This window comes from Phyllopteryx taeniolatus, chromosome 6 (assembly GCF_024500385.1).
Source record: "Phyllopteryx taeniolatus isolate TA_2022b chromosome 6, UOR_Ptae_1.2, whole genome shotgun sequence".
NCBI lineage: Eukaryota > Metazoa > Chordata > Actinopteri > Syngnathiformes > Syngnathidae > Phyllopteryx > Phyllopteryx taeniolatus.
In genome coordinates, this window is record NC_084507.1 from 26,317,291 (window position 1) to 26,332,508 (window position 15,218).

Genomic DNA, 15,218 nt, shown 5'->3' on the forward strand with positions numbered 1-15,218 from the left:
TCTACATTCCTTTGTTTTGTGTTCCTCTGAAGAGAACACACGCATACATCCCGCCAGAGCCGATAAGACGTGTTATTGTAGGTTTGTAATAGGAAAGATAAAATTTAATTGTCTCCTACGCTAATCTCTCATGTCTGTAAAAAAAACAAAAACAAAACAAAAACAACGCACTGCTTTTTGCTATTCCTTGGGATTCTATTATGTATTACGTCGCTTTGATTTACAAATGTGAATGTATGTGAGTAAAACCAGTCGCCAAACATTCTCGTGGTAGTAGGAAACAAACATTTAGCAGATAAGTTCATCAATAAAATTAAGGATTTGGTATATCTAACATGCTAAATTCTGAGTTAACATTAAAAAAAAAAAAAAAAAAAAAAAAGCACAGCGCTTGATGTCTCCCTCACAGGCACACACAAAGATGTGAGACACATACACAAAACAGTGGGGGTGCACTGACTTAAGGCACTGGACTAAAATACCTCCACTAGCACAATCAATCACAGTGGTGAATGTTCACATTCATTTAGGACCGTTCCAATTGTTGATTTCAAATGTGGGAGGAGGTTAAGTGCAAGTTTAAATGCAAGAAACCTCTCTTTTTGGTTTATTTTCATATGAAGTGTGTGTGTGTGTGTGTGTGTGTGTGTGTGTGCGCGCCTGTGCGTGTCAGCATACTGAAGAAAAACAACAAAGTAAGCATATGAAGTGTCGCTCTCGAAGGAAAACTTATTTTTCTGAAGGTGCAAATAATTGATGCTTGCAGATATCACATATGAGAAATTCATTTTGCGTGTGTGTGAGTGTCCGTGTGCGTGCATGCATGCCATGAATGTGTGTGCGTGTACCATGGCACAATGTCATTCGAGAAAAGCAGTCCATGCAAACTTGCTGAAGGTGGAATAGGAATAAATATCACATTGCGAATGGTGACGCGTGCACAACTGTGAACTACTTTATATTAGGCTTTACACGATCAGGATTTTTGGGGCCGATCACCGATCACCGATCAGCGAGTTTAAAAATAAAACGATAACCGATCACCGATCCGATCACATGATAGAGGAATGTGTCTATTTAAATGACCTCTTCATGTACTCTACATACCTGTGTACCTAATTGCTCCAAAAATTCTATTTAAAATAAATAATGTATCTTTGTTCCTCTATTTATGCCAGTGAGGCATAGTGACAGACAGAACAAATGATTGGTCTTGTATTAGATGGCAGGAGGTCCATACAGTAATTAATGTATCCACTTTTTGTGACATTTTTGTTTGTTGGTGTGCTGTGAGATTTTCCAATTGTAAAATTTGTTCCGTGGCCCCATAAAGGTTGGAAATCACTGTTCTCGTCAGATCGTGTATTCTAATCAGTCAGGTCAACCAACATTACAACATGACAGAAATAATGGGTGCTACATTACTTTATTTTTAATTAAATTACTTCACCCACACCCAAACTTTCATATATGGCTCTCTTTCTTTTTAAAGTATACAAAGATTTTGGGGGGGGGGGGTTTATTTTTTTCATCTTTTGAATAATTTTATTTCAATGAGCAAATCATTCTTGAAGAACACAAGTCCATTTGTCCATTTGCTGCAACTGACCTTGTGAGGGCCAGTTCAAATGCGCATCAATTGCAATTTAAAAATGTGTATGACATATTGGGATGAGCATGTGTGTGTGTGTGTGTGTGTGTACGAGCGAGTGTTTTTTCTACAGTGTGCGAAGGTTAATTGCTATGTGAGCAAACTGAGAGCAGTGACTTTTCACCTGTCGGGGCTCGGGCATGGCCTTGTGATTGCCTTGCTGGGGAGGAAAATACATAATTACTTCGCATACCCTTGCGAATGCCCTTCAACTTTCGCAGAGTGAGCGGATCCTCTGCTGCAGATGCTGCTGGCATGCAGCACATTGAGAACATTAAGGAAAAAATAAAATTGGTCTCGACGGACGTTTTGGGCTTAATTCATTTTACTACTTAAGGTGATTTGATTCTGGAAACTAACGAACAAAACGTGTTACGGAAATGCTCGACTCTCCTCATTATGGTCATTGGTGAGCTGGAGCCTATCCCAGCTGAGGTTAAGTGAGATACGGGCCTACAGACACTGACTGTGAGGCAGATGTGCAAGCCACTTTGTTGCTCTCTCAAAGGAGCACGTTAAATGTCCAAATGTATGGACAATGTGTAATGTAAGTGTTGGCAAGTTAGTAGCTTAATATGCCCGGAAGTGAAATGAAGTAAAGTAAAAATGACATTTGTGTGCCCGCGTGTGTGTACTCGCTTGGTACTTTGAGCACAAATCCCTCTGGCATTGCCATGGTCACGTATACTGCCAGGTCGCCTAAGAGATTCCAAGAAAGAGCCGGAAGAATGTCAAAGAGTGTAGTTAGTCGATGATTTGCTCTGCCATGGATTGACAATTTAAGTATACCTAATGTGGGTTGTTGAACAGACGTGTGTGTGTGTGTGTGTGCGTCACATTTCTCCCTTCACACACCTGCCTCTTAGACCCCCCCCCCCCCACACACACACACACACACACACCAAGCGACACGACAGAACACTGCTGAATTAGACAAACGTGAACAAATTACTGGCGGCGGTCGGCTGGATCTTGCCCAATAAACGGAAACGGAATTTTTGTTCACCTGCAATTCAAATTCCGCGTCACAGTAAAACGAATTGCCAACAGTCTACCACTCAAGAAAACTAGTTGCCTGACAGTTCAGTTGCATTCAATTGCATCGCTCGTTGTGCGCTTTAGATGTCGTCCCAGGAGTTGCCGTAAATTTTGCTGACACGTTATAAGAAGATATTATGTGTGAATGCACAAAGGCATGAATAGAGCATGTACAAACAGATATTGTGATGGCTCATATTGTATCATATGCTCATGTTTTCTGTTGCAGATGCTTTATTCCTTTCGGAAGACTTTTGTTGTCCTGTTGTATTATGTTTCAATACATGCAAACACAGTTATCATGTCCTGAGGACTGCCAGTGAATGTTAATATTAGTCATCTTAAATATTCCTTCGCATAGGTGCATTGTTGTGCTTGTTCGCGCCTCTCTCAATGTCAGTGCCATTGAGGATTGCGTGAAAGCCGTCACAGAACATCAGGATCCTAAAATAGACAATTCCCATAGGGAGTAGAAAGGGGAAGCGAGGGAAATACGGTTGAGTAGGCTCACATTTGAGAGACAAAACGCTGCAATTCTAGGTCACTGACAATGATTAATTATAGATCAGAGCTTACAGTAAACAGGCACACGTACACTTTGACGCACGCGGAAATACGTACACAAAACTACGCACATTTTGCAAAATACATTGAGGAGAGGCGGCACGGTGGACGACTGGTTAGAGCGTCAGCCTCACAGTTCTGAGGACCCGGGTTCAATCCCCGTCCCCGCCTGTGTTTGCATGTTCTCCCCGTGCCTGCGTGGGTTTTCCCGGGCACTCCGGTTTCCTCCCACATCCCAAAAACATGCATGAATTGGAGACTCTAAATTGCCCGTAGGCATGACTGGGAGTGCGAATGGTTGTTTGTTTGTATGTGCCCTGCGATTGGCTGGCAACCAGTTCAGGGTGTAGCCCGCCTCCTGCCCGATGACAGCTGGGATAGGCTCCAGCACGCCCGCGACCCTAGTGAGGAGAAGCGGCTCAGAAAATGGATGGATGGACATTGAGGAGATTGTGAAAAGATTCTTGTCATCGTGTTGGGAAGTGGAAACATTTGCCAAACATTCTGAATGAAAAATGTCCTTGAACCAAATTATTCATATGTATTATTATAATTTAATCATTCGACCACTATTGTTTTATTGTGTAGCCTACTGTACATAGTTTTATGGAGTGTAGTTTTTCACAATGATGTACTATTCAATGCATTTAACTGAATATTATAGTGAATGAGTAACTTAAACAAAAGGACATCAACTAATAGGACAGCAAGTGACTACATGAGGACCAAATTACAATTGCAAAATAAAAAATGTCTTGTTATCTACATATAAATCTTTTTTTTTTTTTTGCCATCTCTCACAAGCAGAATAAAATACTGTTAAATGTCAGAAGCAATATTATTCAACCGCATCATTAAACTAAACTTGGAAAATTTGGATCTTTACATCAGGGCAGGTTGTAAACTTGGGTAAATTTTTACCGAACATCCAAGACGGTTGCTGTTCTTTCATTGATTTTTCAGGTGAATGATGTCAAAGCCTTTTTGAAAACCTGTGTTCGTGGATGAAAATATGAGCGAAATAGACCTTTTGTGCTGTATCAGGTTTGAACAGCTGCAGTGGCTCGTGGGTCATGGCAGTCATAAAACTATTGTAAGTGTTAAATGTATCTGCAACAAACGTCACGTGGCTTTCCTTTGAGTCATCCTTGCAGTAAAAACTACAGGCAGGTTTGTAGTACTGCATTTGGCTGCACATCTAATATTTCTAATGTGTTCTTTTTTTTTTTTTTTTTTTACACTATGCATTAGCAGAAAAGATGTTTGAGAAGGATTCAATGATTGAATCATTGTCATGCACTTCTAGAAGCCAATTGATAAGGCAAAATGGGATTTCTCCGTTGCCCTTTCTCTGCTAACCTGCTGCATTCCGTACACGAGCGGTTGATCATTTTAAAGCTAGATTGATAAAGTATGAGAGCACACAATTAAATGAAAGGGATCTTCACAGTTATACAGAGGCTCAATGCATCACTGTGTTCTCAATACAGCCAAAGCAACTTGCATGAGGGAGTAGAGCCTCTGCCCGTCTGCCGTTCTGCTTTGAACAGCAAAAATATGCGCCGCCTCTGTTTTTGTGTGCGAGATGTATGTGTGTGTGTGTGTGTGTGTTCTCAGACTCAATTTTCGGACATTGCGTGATTGTTTTGGGCTTGGCAGAACCCTGGAAATTGCATTTTTCTCACAAGTTGGATGGGAGGGCTGAGGGAATGTTGTTGAAAAAGACACACTGGGGACGACAACGGCTGTAAACACATCAGAGCAAATCACAACATATCAGAGCAACCCACTCATCACATATCCGGTACACAATGAACTATCACAAAAGGATTGCTGATTGCAAATATGTGGAACATATTGCAAACACTGAAAGTTATGAAATGATCTGTAAAAACTGGGGGTGGAGGGGTGTAGCTCTGTTTGGAGATAAAAAAAGGTAAAGGTAGTAGTAAACAGATAACCGATCTAATGTACACAACAGAGAAATAAAGTATACCCCGTCGAATCACATCACACTGCGCCACATAAACTCAACATTTTCACAAAAGTTGTAATAAGTGTTAACTGTATTAATAAATGACATCGCTGACCATTTACCTGTGTTAATAGTCAATAACTGCAAATACAAAAAAAAAAAAAAAATACAAGACAACAAGTGTTGCCACAGTTACCGTGAAAAAGTAACTTAGTGACTTTACTGATTACTTGAGCTTAAAAGTAATTTAGCTACTTTACGGATTACTTGATTTCAAAAGTAACTACCGTATTTTCACGACCATAGGGCGCATCGTATTAAAAGGCGCAGTCTCAGTTATGGGGTCTATTTCTGTATACATATACATACACATACACAACGCGCACCGTATTATTGGGCGCAGGCATGGTAAAACATACGCTAGCTTAAAACATACGGTAGCATGCGTGCACGCTAAAACAATGTTTTTAAAAAGGCAGCAGGAGCAAATCTGAGTTCGGTCGTACTTTATTGAAGTATTTAACAATGTACTCACGTTATTTTTTGATCAATCCTCATCCACAAATCCATCAAAGTCCTCATCTTCTGTATCCGAAATGAACAGCTGGGCAAGTTCTCAATCAAACACTCCAGGTTCGAGTCAGTCTCGTTGCCGTGCGATAGATCTAACAAGCATCCACAATCCATTCACAAATTGTGGCGTAACTCACCCGGCGCTGCCTCCGAGTCTTAGTAAAGCTGTGTTGGCCATCTGTCATCCATGGCTCCCACGCCGCTCGCAACTTCACTTTGAACGCCCTGTTTACACGGATGTCCCGAGGTTCGTCAAGCCTCCCGGAATGATGGCAAGCCCCGAGTTATTGCACTCAGTCGAATGGTGACTTGAGACGCTTCTTTGCTCATTAATCCATTGCTCGAGTTGGTCTTCCAACTCGGGCCACCTCGCCTTGTTTCCGCGTTTGGTTTTTCATTTTTTTCCCCGCAGAAACTCAGCTTTGTCTTCTTGACTTGGCGAAGTTCGTTTTCCTGTTCCTCCAACTTGCGAACCATGGATTCGTTGATCTTGAATTCTCTCGCGCCTGCTCGATTCCCATGTTTTTCCGCGTAACTGATAGCTTGCAGTTTAAACTGTGCTTCGTAAGCGTGTCTCTTCGTAGGTGCCATTTTCGGGGGTCCTTAGCCAAACCGATGTTGGTTTGCACAATGCACACCACGGAAATGCTCCCAGTCCGTCAAGCGGAAAATAATAATACATTTTAAAAAAAAATAAAAAAAATAAAATAAAGAACACCCCGGCGGGGGGGCGTGGCTTTAGCGTCCTCCTTCACGCACCCTCCCCTGTCCTCAGCCACGTCCGCTTTTCCTCTGTGTAAGCAGGGTCAGCAGGAAATGCTAAAAAAAAATAATAATAATAATTTAAAAAATTGTAAAAAGTCAAGAGGAGCGCTCATCACACAACAACATTTCTAGATGTTGGAACTCACATAAGGTGCAGCCCATTATAAAGCGCCCTGTCCATTTCGGAGAAAATGTAAGACTTTTCAGTGCGCCTTATGGTCGGTATAAATAATTAACCCACAATGCATTGCACCCTTAACATGACAGTAAAACTGTATTCATCCATCCATCCATCCATTTTCTGACCCGGTTCTCCTCACAAGGGTCGTCTTTATGTGGAAATAAAAAAGTAATAACAATCAAATTCACTTTTTAAAAAAGGAAAATAACAAAAATAGTGTGGCGATAGCGCCATCGGACATCTCTTTGCACTTTTAAGTGTACTGCACTGTGCATTGTAGACTCAACAATCATCTCCCAATCGCTTACTGCCGTTTATTGAGAAATCGTTAAATGTATTCAATGACTAGACTGCTATTTTTTGAGTCACCTTCAGCCACAAATCAGTACTTAGTGAGAGACATTGATGACTCAAAAGTAACAATTGCTGGTCTGAAAAAGTAACTGTAGTCTGATTACTCTCCCGGGGAAAGTGACATTACTTTGCTCGTTACTCAAAACATTTAAAAAAAGAAAAGAAAGATAATCAATGGCTCTCAAAATGTTTACAAAAATAAAAACACTATTGAAAGAGTTTGTTACTAAGGAAGCAGAAAATAAATATAAGAAATGTAAAATTAAGTTCATAAGTATTATAACAATATGTGAAAAAGCATATTATAATGCAATTTTATAGAATAATAAAAGTAATGGCGGCACGGTGGGCGACTGGTTAGAGCGTCAGCCTCACAGTTCTGAGGTGCGGGGTTCAATCCCCGTCCCCGCCTGTGTGGAGTTTGCATGTTCTCCCCGTGCCTGTGTGGGTTTTCTCTGGGCACTCCGGTTTCCTCCCACATCCCAAAAACATGCATTAATTGGAGACTCTAAATTGCCCGTAGGCGTGACTGTGAGTGCGAATGGTTGTTTGTTTCTATGTGCCCTGCGATTGGCTGGCAACCAGTTCAGGGTGTACCCCGCCTCCTGCTCGATGACAGCTGGGATAGGCTCCAGCATGCCCGCGACCCTAGTGAGGAAAAGCGGCTCAGAAAATGGATGGATGGATAAAAGTAGGTTAAAAGCATATGGACTATATTAAATCGTGTGATTGGAGATAACGTAAGACATACCACTTACCCCCCAGTATTTTATCAAAATCTTTGAAATGTATCCTTTTTCAGATGACAAAAGATGCTGGTTTCTGAGGATAATTTGCCGCATTTTTTGTCCACACTGACCACTGAGACGAGTAAATTCAGATAATGGTTTGAGGGAGAAAAAAATTCTCTAAAATTAGGTAAATTAAACTAAAATCATGATATCTGAAAAGTAAAAAAAATGAATCTGAACACATCCAGATACAGATATAGAGTGTACATTTAGAGAGGTTATATGAAAACCAATTTCCAAGGGTAGTTATTGACGACAGGATTTGCTAGAATCCTCATATAAAACACATACAAATCAAACTATCGAGAAGCATTTCAGTCCTGTCCAAAGCCAAGTACTTCCCGAAACATAAATCAGTAAAGATTCTTTATAGCTCATTAATATTACCATATCTGAATTACTGTTCAGACATCTGGGGAAACACACACAAAAGTCCGTTACAACAGTTGTGCATTCTTCAAAAACAAGGTATTAGAATAATCCATAATGTTACTTTTCATGAACAGCTTAATGAACTGCTCATACAGTCCAAGGCAATAAAATTTCATGATCTGAATGAAATCAAAACTGCCCAAACAATCTTCAAAGGTACAAAAAAATATGCTGCTGGAAAAATTCAGGCTTCAAACTTTTCCAAATAAATAAGACCGTTCATCAAAAGAATTTCATACCGGATCTGTCACAGCCCCGGGTTAACAACGACTGCCATCGATGGCGTTAACCTACAGGGGCAGCGGTGGAAATTCAACTACGACGAAGGAGAGGTTCAAAGCGGGTTCTTAGGAAAGCACATAACGTAGAACTGAAAGTGCAGGACAGGGAGTTGGTTGACGTGATGATTAGGAGAAAGGTTGATATTTTGTGTGTTCGGGAGAGCAGGTGGAAAGGCAGTTAGGCCAGAAGCTTAGGGGCAGGATTTAAATTATTTTACAATGGTGTAAATGAGAAGAGAAATAGAGTAGGGGTTATCTTAAAGGAAGAGTTAGTTAAGAATGTCCTGGTGAAGGTGAAGGAATGTCAGATCGACTGATGAGGCTGAAACTTGAAATCGAGGTTGTTATGTTTAATGCAATTTGTGGTTATGCCCCACAGGTAGGATGTGAAAGAGAAGAGACAGAGAAATTCTGGACGGAGCCAGACAAAGTAGCAATAGAGTATCACAGGCAGAGAGCGAGAGAGTCGTGATTGGTGCAGATTTTAATGGAATGTTGGTGAAGGAAACAGGGGAATTAGAAGTGATGTGTAAGTTCGGCATCCAGGAGAGGAATTTGGAAGACCAGATGGTGGTGTACTTTGGAAAAAGGATGGAAGTGGCTGTAGCGAACAATTTCTTCCAGAAGAGGCAGGAACATAGGGTGACCTACACAGTACAAGAGCGGAGGTAGAAGTACCCAGGTGAATTACATCTTGTGCAGACGATGTAATCTGAAGATTAGTAGGGGACAGTGTGGCTAGACAGCATAGGATGGTAGTGTGTAAGATGACTCTGATGGTGAGGAAGGTTTAAGAAGACAAAGGCAGAACAGAGCACAAGTGTGGTGGAAGCTGAGAAAGGAGGACTGTTGTGCAGTTTTCGTAAAAAGGTGAGACGGGCTCTCTGTGGCTTTGTGAGATTCCAGAAGACTGGACCATGACAGCCAAGGTGATCTGAAAGACAGGCAGGAGAGCACTTGGTGTGTCTTCGGGTAGGAAAGGAAAGAAGGAGACTTGGTGGTGGAACCTTAAAGTACAATACATCAACTTTATCAAGGGAAGTACTCCTTTTACTCCTGAGTGACTTATGGATCAAATTCGTCTCAAACGTCCGGGCCCAGTCTTGTCTTCTTCTTACTGGCCCTGTGACACGATTCTTAACGGAGCTTGTTTCTAATCCCTCACTTATTCTGAATTCTCCTCTCTGTCAGTGTACAGCGGCTTCTGGTTGCAGGGTCTGTGGGTGTGTGTGTGTGTGTGTGTGCGTGTGTGTGTGTACATGCGTGCATGCATGTGTGTGTGTGTGCATGAACAAGGGGAGATGGAGAGAGAGAGAGACCTACAAGAGCTTTCCTAAATCCCAGGTAAGTGCAAAGCTTTCTGTGGGAGAATTTCATTTCGTCAACTCTCATCCTGCACACAAAGAGACAAAGGAGTTTCCTAGTTATGAATCCAATAAATAATGTGTTTGCTTGTGTGTGCATGAGAAAGAGAGAGGAGGCTGGTTGGATGTTTATGGGAGTGAAGGTTACTTCAATAAATTCAAACTCAAGGTTAAAGAGAAAAGGACACAGAAAGGTGGGAATAGGTGCGCGTGTGTGTGCGTGCGTGCGCACGTCTGTGAAAGGCAAAGTCAAGGTGGCACCGTGTCACACTGTGACACTTATCGTCTATATCTATGCATAACAGGCTTTTATTGGCATATGTGCAAGCTTGTGCATTCACACACATTTATATACTGTACACACACAGCAACATACACACACACACACACACACACACACGCAGACACACCAACCACACTCCCAGACGCTGCATTGAGCAGCATATAGCACATTGAGCTCGGGAGCTAAGGTCAGCCCTAAATCATTAAAGGTCACCATGGCGACCAGATTGAATTAAAGGCCTGCTTGATAGTCTCCGCCATGCACATTAAAACACACACCAGCACACACTTGCACATTAATCACACGGAGCGAAGATGTAATGTGCATTGAAGTAGCTTGCTTGACCAAACAGTAAGACCAGAAGTAAACATTGAATGGAAGCAAGAGGAGAACAGAGTGTCCAGAAAGCAGCCTGTTCGGAAGCAGTTGAGACTCATTCAATTAAAGAGGAGGCTCGGACTGGTCATTGCGCTGGTTTTCTGGCTCCACAGTCTGCCGTCACTAAGAAGACTGGCACCATTGCAGTCTGGCCTGTGCTTAATTCACTGCCAATATGATTCTTTGCTGACATGAAAACATTTGTGTGTGCAGTAAAATAGAAGCAAACATGAAAAGAACAGAGCAGCTGCTGCTTATCTGCATGGCATACCAATAACAACACCACAAAGCTAGATATAATGATTGTCATGACGCAAAGAGAGTTTCTCATTGTCTCTTCCAAGCGGAAAATGTGTTGGCTGGTTTGTTTTAAAATCCAGTTTAAGTGCAAAACCGGATAAAAATGTTGGGGGTTTCATGGTTACCAGATCTAATCCCACAGTTCTGAGGTCTGGGGTTCAAATCCATGTGAATGTGAGTATGAATGGTTTGTCGATGTGTGCCCTGTGATTGGTTGGAGACCAGTCCAGGGTGTACCCGGCCTTCAACCCAAAGTCAGCTGGTATAGGCTCCGGGTTACCCGTGACCCTAATGTCCCTTGTCCACCTGTGTGTTCTTCCATTTTTTTCCCCCACTCAGTGAAGTCAATTTTATTTATAAAGCGCCAATTCACAACAGAAGTTATCCCAAGGCACTTTACACATTGAGCAGGTTAAGAACCACACTCCTCATTCATTATATATATATAGAAAACTAACTGAACCCCTCATGAGTAAGCACTTGGCGAAAGAAAAGGAAAAACTCCCTCAAAGGAAGAAACCAAACTCTTGGTTTGAGATGCAGAGATGAGGTCGACAGAGAGAGAAAACAGGATAGAGGATTTGAGCAGCCGGTGGGGGGTGAGAGAACAACAGGCACAACAACTGCCATACGAACAACAGTAAAACCTGCCGCACACTGGAGCTATCTCCTAAGCAAAAAGTCATTGGAGACCGTTTGCTCAGTTGATGGTTTGCTGTGAACGGAGGATCCCTTTTGATTGGTCACCTGAATTTCTGCCCTCAGCACCTGCTGTGGCTCATATTGTGCGAACACAGTGAATTTTTCACATCCTGAGGTGAAAAATACCAAACATGTTAGACATTCGTCTCAAGGTCTCGTGAGGCAGAAAAATCACTGAAAATGATTTGCAGACAGTGAACTATCTGCTTAGCAAACAGTATTGAATGATGTTTTGCTCAGCAGACGGCTCCAGTGCGCGGCAGACTTAATTGTCCCATGATGACAACAACAATGACGATACTGGTCCACTCCTAACACCGCCGTCTCTAGCCTCAGCACCGTTGATAATGAGCAGAGAAATTTGCCAGCCATAGGGGAGAGGGAGAAATTCAAAGAGAAACAGGTTAGTAACATACTACATGGATGATGATGCGATGAGATGGCTAGAGAGAAGAATGGATGCTAGGTGCATCAATGGAGATCCCCCGACAGTATAGGCCCATGGTAGCATGACTAAGAAATGAGCTAGGACAAGCCTGAATAATCCCTGACTATAAACTTCATCATAAAGGAAAGTTTTAAGTTTTCTCTTGAATAGAGCCCTCAGGATTGTGTCAGGAAGATGGTTCCACAGGAGAGGAGCCTGCAAGCTAAAGGCTCAACCTCACATTCTGCTTACATTTTTGAAACCACGAGTAAATGTAAGCTCTGGGAGCGTAGCGTTCTACTCGAATAATAAGCCACCACAAGCTCTTTAAGGTACAATGGTGCCTGGTCGTGTAGTGATTTGTATGTAAGGAGAAGGTTTTTGAATTAAATTCTAAATTTTATTTGAAGGCATTGTAGTGAAGCTAGTACAGGAGAAATATCACCTCTTCTGGTTCTGGTTAGAACTTGTGCACCGGTGTTTAGGACAAACTGGAGTTTTTACAGACTTACTGGGCCACCTGTTGGCAAAAGAGGTCCAATAATCCAGCCCCGAGGTCACAAAAGCATGAACTAATTTATCGGCTTCACAGTTACATTCTGCTAGTCAGCAACTCCCAGCTCATGCAGGTGCTCCAGATCAGCAATCAACTCACGACTGTATTCACGTCTCTCCCTCATTGCCAGATCGTTCTTCATGTTCTACTGCAAGACTTGACAGCACTCTTCTTTGGAGTAACATCCCATTGCTGATCTTCCCTGGATGTGACCCTCCTGATTAGTCGCTCTCCTGGTAACCACCTGAGCGTTCCATCTCTGACCACAAGTTCTGCTTTAGCACTTCCTGCTATCTGTCTGCTTGTCCCCATTGCTGTTTGGTATTCTGCTGTATCAACATCGCAGTGTGAGTTTGTCTTGCTACCTGCGCATTCCTGAGTGTCGAGACTCTTACCTGTCCAGCTCTCCCGAACACCTCCTAAGCCTGCAGAAACTCTTTATCTGAACTTTGAATCTGCACCTGTCGAAGTTGATATTAAAAGTCATTACCAACTATTCGTGAGGTCTGGTTTGCTGCGTTTGGATTCTTCACACAGCCGTTGTACCTAATGAGGACAGGCACGATAAGAAATGGAAAGATGCAAAATAATATGCAGGCAGCACTTTGGATTATGGTTTGCATGTCTACCTCACATTTCTGAGGTTAGGAGTTCAAATCTTAGCTCTGGCCTTCCACAGTGGAGTTTGCAGGTTTATTTGATCTTTTTGGTGGTTGAGTCACAATGGAACCATCCCCCCTGCACCAGAGTAAAAAAATAAAATAAAAAAGTACTCTCTCGTCAACTTCCATTATTCAACATGAACTATGAAGTAGCCTCCTACCTAACTGACTAGCTGATAAAGAAACACAAATATGGAAATTATGTTTTTCAGTTTTATCTTATTTTCATTTTATTTTGTTATTTTGTCATTTCAGTCAGAGTCGGATGGTTTCCCTGCAACAGAATTAGAAATGGTTTGGTCTCATCAACTTATGTCCACAAACCTAGTGTGCTAACAAACAACTTTATGTCAGGTTGGTCATCATGCTTTGGACTGTGTACACGACCTCGAGGCCATCTCACTCTCTCTCATGTGACATACATGACCTTCAGTAATGTTTGGATTGCTAAGCATAACTCTAACTGCATCCATGACCCTGCAAGGCATCACTTAACGTGAATCCTTGCTGAGCTCTGAGGGGCATACAGCCAGGCCAGATAAGGGCTTCCCCAAAATGAGCTATGACCGCTATGATAGCTCCCTGTGCTTTCATCGTCGCACCTGCTGCACGCTCGTTGTGCACCAGGGTGGGTGGGGGCACCTCTGCTCCCTCTAAAACCACATTTAATCTCAAGCATCGCTGCTTTGAAGTACAATAACTAAAGATGAGCGGACTCTTGAGTGTTCTCTTTTGTTTGACTCAAATTAGCTGAACAAAGCGTGTTTGTTGCCTTGTGTCCAATGGGACAGACCAAAGGCATCACAAGCAGGACTCATCTATTATTTACTCAGCTCCGTCGGTATTCCACTAAATAGTCAGAGTCGCCGTATCAAACCCCCGATCTGTAGTCACAAGCAAGAAAAACATATTCATGTGATTTCCACCACCCAGTCACGGCAGTACCTTTTGATCTCAGGCATAGCATTTTTAATGAGGCTTTACAAAGGCAAACAAGCATGTGAGTGATGGAGGTGAAACACATGCATGTATACACACACGTACGCACGCGCACACACACACACACAAAATAGCAATAATAAGGTATGAACAGTAAGTTGTATATCCAAAGGGTGTACAATTTTAAAGGTTTCTACAACCCCAATTCCAATGAAGTTGGGACATTGTGTTAAACATAAATAAAAACAGAATACAATGATTTGCAAATCATGTTCAACCTATATTTAATTGAATACACTACAAAGACAAGATATTTAATGTTTAAACTGATTAACTTTATTGTTTTTAGCAAATAATCATTAACTTAGAATTTAATGGCTGCAACACGTTCCAAAAAGCTGGGACAGGGTCATGTTTACCACTGTGTTACATCACCTTTTCTTTTAACAACATTCAATAAAGTTTGGGAACTGAGGACACTAATTGTTAAAGCTTTGCAGGTGGAATTATTTCCCATTCTTGGTCGATGTACAGCTTCCTTACCTTACACAAACACACCACCTGAAAAATTGTGGAACCGGCATTTGCAGAGAACCCATCGGTAAATTTAACTTCCATTTACATTTAGATTACAGAATATTTCACTTTTCCTTCTTTACACGGTGAGAAACCAATATGCGCATGGTTGTGGCCGTACTGTATGCAACTCTTTGTGACAGTTTTGTATTGCCACCAATGCATGTGTGCACACACAAGCAAACGTGTTGGCAGACTGAACATACAGTATGTTCCCTCTCAAACAAACAAACACACACACACACGCACACACACACAGAATTTGAGCAAGCACTTGGAAGTTTGGAAACACTCATGCAGGAGAGTACACACAAATGGGCTGACTCGCACGCACTAACACAAACACACACAGCAATAAATCTTAATGTTCACACATGAACGACAGCACATAGAGTGGTAAATCTTAATTTCACTGCCCACAATCTG

The 15,218-nt window shown here is 41.9% G+C and overlaps 1 long non-coding RNA gene across 3 annotated transcripts in view; it reads right to left on the minus strand.

Moving 5' to 3' along the window:
• Positions 1-12,859: 12,859 nt before the first annotated feature.
• LOC133479940 (uncharacterized) overlaps positions 12,860-15,218 on the minus strand; it is a 39,222-nt gene continuing 36,863 nt past the window's right edge. Inside the window, exons 1-4 of one of the 3 annotated variants that reach the window (XR_009789117.1) lie at positions 14,760-14,884; positions 13,250-13,353; positions 13,011-13,161; positions 12,860-12,944 (exon numbers count right to left, since the gene is read on the minus strand). This is a non-coding gene — a long non-coding RNA (uncharacterized LOC133479940). Of the gene's footprint in view, positions 12,945-13,010; positions 13,162-13,244; positions 13,354-14,759; positions 14,885-15,218 lie in introns of those variants that run through there. The other 2 variants (XR_009789119.1, XR_009789118.1) reach the window with 2 other exon arrangements.